The following is a 6,763-nucleotide window of genomic DNA, read 5'->3' on the forward strand; positions in this document are numbered from 1 at the left end:
TGGGGATTTATGTTGGCAAATAGCCTTCATAAATATTCTCATTTAATACAATGGAAATAATTTGGGATACTTTCTTGAGCAAAGAAAGCCCTGTGCTCCATGTGGGAATGTATTCCACTCCATTGAACTGGTTCCCACTGATATGTAAGCTATTTTATTCTTTAGTATTGTAAGTAATGCCATGAGGAAGTAGTCTTGACCATATGTCAATTTGCATTTTGGAACAATTTCTGAGAAGCAGTGTTGCAAGACTGAAAAGTATGTGTGGACTACTTTATTTAATACTGTTGCGTTCTCCTTCACTGAGGCTCAGATTATTTTGTACAATTTTGTCACCAAAAACTCTAAGATTTGGTATGGTTTTCAGACCCTGGCATCTTTGCCAATTAGATAGGTGTAAAATAGAATCTTCCTGTAATTTAAACTTACATTTTCCATTCTATGAGCTTTGTTCAACACTATTTCATATGGATTAAGACTTCTTTGAACTGTTTCTTTTGCTCATATTCCATAAAGTGTTTTTTGTCAATTTTCAGAAACATTATTTGTGTTTGAGCATAGTAATCTCTGTTAGACTTACAGTTCCTTCCTTCCTTATTGCTTCTGAAACTTACTGCTTCCATTTAGATCTGTAGGGACCATCTCTTCTGCGTTGTGTAAAAGCATCATCTATCAATGAAAAGCCTATGGCAAAAGAGAATAGGAAGGCAGGACTTCCAGGCAGAGAGAGGAACTCTGGAAAAGAGTCAGGCGCAGGAGGATTTACCACCCAGACTCAGCGGAAGTCGGACATATGAAACTGAGGAGAGATAACTAACCAGGCACAGGCACAGGGCAGACATAGAATAGTATAAATGAGACATTTGAGTTATGAGCTACTTGGGAGCAAACCTGTCATAAGGCCATAAGCATTGTAAAGAAATTTAAGCCTCCATGTCAAACACAATATAATGCTCAAACACAAATAATGTTTCTGAAAATTGACAAAAACACATTATGAAATATCAGCAAAAGAAACTATTCAGGAACTGGGGGTGGGAGAGACATAGAAAAGCCCAAGTGGTTACATAGATATCTGGGCTATTTTGATATCTGTTTCATAGTAATATGATTAATGAATGTCATATATTTGCGAGTAAAGTTGGATGGCCAAAGGGTAGACTGCGGACACACTGGGACACACTACAACTTCCACAATGACTTTCTTTTTTCTTTTTGGAGGATTGCAAGGGTAAATGGCAAATATGAAGGGACAGAATGGATGGGGAAATGAGTGACATTGGGGTATATGATATAAAATTCACAAAGAATCAATAAAAATTTTGAAAAAAAAATTTGTGCTTCATCATTAAATCAATGAAGAACTATTCATAAAGCCTTCTTCTAAACATTCTAAGTTTTACGCGATCTAGCAGGGAAAAAAATCAAACAAAAAGCACTGTGAACCAAATAACACAGTTTCCAGTTGTATTTCATCTCCTGTAAATAATATAATTCATTTTATTTTTATATAATATATTGTGTGTGTGTGTGTGTGTGTGTGTGTGTGTATACACACACATTATATGTGGTTTGCCTATTTGTAGGTAGTAGGATTTATTTAGATACATATCATCTTATAAACATAAAATAGGATGGAGACTGTCAGGAAAAAATAAATAGAAGGAGAAAAAAGTGGGAAAAGAGGAGAGACTTGAATGTGGTTACGTGAAGATGTCTTTATGAGTCCTATCACTATATATAGTCAATACAACCAGATTAAAAAGACAAAAAGAAAAATCAATTAAACCAATAATAATGAGCCAGGTGAGAGATGACAAGGTCTGAATGAAACAGGGAGGGACTCCTAGGCAATGGGTTAATGTAATTATCATGATTGATTAGGTGGGGGAGATAAATGAAAAGAGAAGTCTGAGATAACTCCCAGGACTCTGGCTTGAGAAAACATATAGATGATAGGACATTGACTAAGATAAAGGTATATTGGGAGGCATAATTGTGGCAGGGAAAACTGATAAGCTTCCTTGGAGTCTTATATGCATGTACAGCTTATAAAGATAGATTTTACAGAGGTTGTCAGAGACATAAGGGGCATGGGTACATTACAAGCATGGAGAGAGGTTATAATTTAGCACATAGTAGTGAATGAAGTCTCAAGAAGAGCATTCACAGTGGGAAAAGAAAAGAGACGAGGACTCAAAACCACTTTACCTACCCTAGGAAATTGGGAGGAAGATTCAATGATATGTGTGAAAATACTCCATATGTTGCTAATTATTTTCTTTCTGAAATCCTTTTTACAGCTTCCATGGTTAAAGTTTATTACCCACTTTCACATATGAACATGTAAAGATCAGTAAAAGATAAAGATGATGCGAAATTTTTAAACCTTCCTTAATCCAAAAATAATGTTGAAAAATTCCATACTGACCCTCATTTTGACACTAATTGAATTTCAGCTTCTATCTGTAAGTGCAAATAGTAATTGTGGTTTGTGGGTTTTGTTTTTTAAATCATGGGCAAGTTGTTTTAAAAACCCCACTGGAGAAAACACTGAAATTTGATAATAAATGCATTAAATACTAATTAAAATAAAATAGACAAAAATGACATGAATGCTCTCTTATCCTATTCCAATTGGCATTCCAATTTGAACTGTAAAATCAAAGTGCTTTGTAGTAGTAACATCAAAAACATATAGATGTACTCTGGTATATTTGCGAAGCATTCTTTTAATGATCATAAAATATTTTATAAGCATAATGCCTCTGCCATCAGCATCTGCTCATCAGTTAAAGGTTGATATTAGCTTTCTTTGCAAAACAAGATTAAGAACTTGGGAGCATCGCCATGGCACCTGTAGAAGGTATAGAACATTAGGATGTCACAGAGACCCAGGAAAACACCTGAACTGAAGCTTGTAACGTTTAGAGGAAAGGCTTCAACACAACAAAAGGTAGAGCTGCTGGCATAGAGTACTGAAAGTGCACATTTGAGGGAACAAATGTCATGGACATTTTTTCCTGAATAAAATTACTATGCTTATTAAATTAATGGTTAGTTTGAGAACACTAATAAATCCTGATTAGGATGAAAGCCTGAGAGGAAAAAATTCTTCAAATAATATCTCATATTGAAAATAATATATTTCCACCCATGGGGTTTAATTTTTAAAAACAATTTAAATGCTAAGCAGCTGAGTTTCATATTAAGTTCTTAAAAACCAGGAGCAGTTTGAATCCTCGATTTGCATGACTATTAAATAAAGCAAACTAAGATAAAGGAATATAAACACAGCAAAGCTATAGGAATAAAAAACAAAGCAAAGCCATAGCCGCCAGGTTCAGAAAAGATTTTCACAACAGCTCTTTAATATTGTTCTGTTTCATTGTGAGACCTCTTTCTCATCCTGAATTTCAAGTGAAAGAAGATGCACATGTGATTTCCCCCTTGCCTGAAAAGATTTCACAACTCAAGAGCAATGTCCATCATAGGTACTTAGGATATGGGATTTGCCAAGGTTCCTAGAGGAACTACACACATATTTACAATGGCTGGGTGCATTGAGGTATTGAAAGAAACTGTATACCAGTAAGTTTTTATTGGAAAATAATGGCTCTACATATCCAATTTTTAAAGTTATTGCTAGCCTTACAGAGTGACAAGATATTTTTCCTCCTGTTGGGACTTTAAAAAAATAAGTTCAAGCCAATTGTGATAGAAAGAGAAAACATAGAATGTCCACACTTCTGTGTGATAAACATCAGCTGCTAAGTTAGGTGGTAACTAAGATGACTGTATGACACACTGCACATCTCATAATTAGCTATTTTTTAGTTTCCAGGCTAACAGGTGTAAATGATTATTTAATCTTATATTTTCCCTTATGTCTGCTTCCCTGTACATACCTGGTCCTTCTCTACTGCATAGAAGATATTCAATTAAGCTTGTTACTTATGTATGAATTCTCAGCATTTGCGGGTGGTTTAGTTGCATATTTTCCAATAATCTTACACATCAGCTTCAAAGGTTATTAGAGGTAGCAATGTCTAATTCTGTCGTAGGTAGTAATACCCCTCATAGAAAGCAAAGTTGAAGAGAAAATTTTCAAAAGCTGGCCGATCTGAGAATTCCAGCATCTTTCGCTCTGTCCAGCCTGCACAAATTGACCACATTTTGATTCGAGCATGAAATATTCTCCTTAAAATGGGCTGCTTTAAGTCGGCAATTAGCCAAGAAGTTCTAACCCACACTTATTTCATATAGAAATTTCATCTTCTGTCTGTAACAAGATGGACACATCTGTTTCTTTCACCAAAAAGTATCACAATGCTTTGATGCTTTTCTCTGAGAATTTCTGAATGGTGTCCTCACAGAGATATATTTTATGGCATAAGATATATTGCAAAGCCTCTTGTTTAAAAAATCTCTCTCTCCTCTCTCTGTCTCTGTCTCTGTCTCTGTCTCTGTCTCTCTCTCTCTCTCTCTCTCTCTCTCTCTCTCTCTCTCTCTCTCTCTCTCTCTCTCTCTCTCTCTCTCTCTGCCTTTCCTTGCACATTAATTAATATGGAATAATTGGGACAGATTAGTAAAAAATGCTTTCATCTTTCTTTCTTGCCAACACTGCATTTTAAAATAATTAAAATTCCAGATTGTTTCTGGTTTTCACCTAAGTTTACTGGCACCCAACAAAGCAGCGTACACTTTGATTTTAATCATGCCCAGACAATATAAGACCCTTGTCTCACAGGCAGCAAGAACAGCAAGTAGACACCCTGCTGGGTAATTTCAAAGCAATGTACTTCCTGCTGTTAGCCCTACACTATGATTTCTGTTCTGCCAAGGGCACCAAGAGAAGGCAACTTCCAATTTGCACCTCACACATAAATTCATCTTGTGCCAATAGGCTCAGAAGAAAACCACAAGCTACCTAGCCTGGCCATCAGGGGTCTGTTAACAGACTTTAAACTATGATCTATTGTGCAGCAGGGTCTAAAAGACGCACACTGAGTCCCCCTTTATGGAGACCACGCTTGCCTAACACCGTTTCTCCTTGAGATAATTATAAGTGTTTATTTTGGCTTTTAACAACTTTAATCACATTATTTAGCATGTTTCTGTTTTGTCATCAATGTAAATGAATACAGAGTTCTCCTAGTAATTTCCAAGAAGCTGATACATAAGGAATTTCCTCGATAAAGGGATATTATGAGATAGAGGTGATTAATTATATCAAAACTCCATAACTGCTAAATGTTTTTCTCAGTAAACAAGAAAAATATCCCTTGCAATAGAGAATTCCTAAATACATGAGGTGTGAACCTCCTAATTAAAGTAGCATGCCTCCTCCTTTGACTCTTTTCAGTGGTGTAGTGATGAACATGGTTCATAGCAAATACAACCAAGGGCAGCGCCAGGAGCCCCCCATGGCACTGCCACCAAGATGACTGTGGAATACAGAGAAGAGCTTCTCTGGGTTATCTACAGTTAGGTTTAAAAATAACCTTAGCTGAACACTAAGGTCCTACAGTGACTGTTAGCTCTGAGCAACTGTTGAAATGTCCTGCTGTGCCAATTGCGTCTGATGGTCCAATAACAGCAGAACTTTATTATGCTCAAATGAATTCTAAAAATACTTCCACCAGTGACAACTGAATCAAAAAGCTGAAAAAAAAAAATCATAGTTCATCTTACTCCTCATTCACTTTAGTCACTGTAAGTCCCCTGAAGAATAATACTAGATTATCCAATAAGTATATTTAATGTATAATAAAATGTGTATGTTTGATTTTTAATATTTTTTCTGAAGTTTCTATTTGGGTTTCCTATTAGTGATTTCTTAATGACTGGCTTTGTGGTTCTAACTACTACATGTGTGTGTATGTATACATATATGTGTGTATGGATGAATGGATATAAGTGTATATATGTGTATGTGTATATTGTGTATATATGTACATATGAATATATGTGTGTTCATCTATATTATGTATATATACATATATGTATGCATATGTGCATGTATTTGTATGTAGAGATTTCAGGAGACAATCATATTAAAGCAAAGTCATTTGGGTGAATTTAACAGGTATATAGATGACTTTGCTTTAACATGATCACCTCCTGAAATCTCTACCTCAAAAATAAAGTTAAAATTTGAATGTGCAAATTTAGAAAAGACTTAATATATTCTATGAGTAATACTGATTTTTTTAAAATAATCTAAATTTTCAAAACAAGTGTAATTAGAATCTGCTATTGTTTATATATGGGATGTCCTACCAAAAGACTCTGTATTAAAGGATTGCACAATGTCTTAGACTTTCAGGAGGTGAGGACTTATGGAAGATCATTAGATCAGTGGGGAGAAGATTGTGAACCCTAGTCTGTTTCTCTTGTTTGTTTCCTGTCCTACAGTAGGAGTGGTCTGTTCTGCAACACATTCCTGCTATGATATTTTGTGATCTCCAGGGCTCCAAAATGATTGAGTAATTATTCTTAAACCAGAACTTCCAGATCCAAGAGCAAAATGAATCTTTTTATTAGCTAATTATATCGCCGTATTTTTGTTATGATGATGCAGAACTAAAACAAATCCCAAAAGAAGTTTTCATGAAACATAATAATACAAAATTTATAAATAAAACCACAAGAAAAATGTAAAATGGAAGGGCAACATACTATCAATTTTAAAAGGGTTCTATAATTCTGTTGAGAGTGATTAGGTTCTAGCTTGAGAATACATACCTTAGATTCTTAAAAG

General features: G+C 35.0%; 1 long non-coding RNA gene across 1 annotated transcript in view; it reads left to right on the plus strand.

Annotated features, from left to right (window-relative positions):
- The first annotated feature begins 2,809 nt into the window (after nt 1-2,809).
- Nucleotides 2,810-6,763, plus strand: part of LOC116071411 — an 8,251-nt gene continuing 4,297 nt past the window's right edge. Inside the window, exon 1 of the long non-coding RNA XR_004110886.1 lies at nt 2,810-2,956. This is a non-coding gene — a long non-coding RNA (uncharacterized LOC116071411). The remainder of the gene's footprint in view (nt 2,957-6,763) is intronic.

The sequence above is a fragment of the Mastomys coucha genome, unplaced genomic scaffold (assembly GCF_008632895.1).
Source record: "Mastomys coucha isolate ucsf_1 unplaced genomic scaffold, UCSF_Mcou_1 pScaffold22, whole genome shotgun sequence".
NCBI classification, from domain to species: domain Eukaryota; kingdom Metazoa; phylum Chordata; class Mammalia; order Rodentia; family Muridae; genus Mastomys; species Mastomys coucha.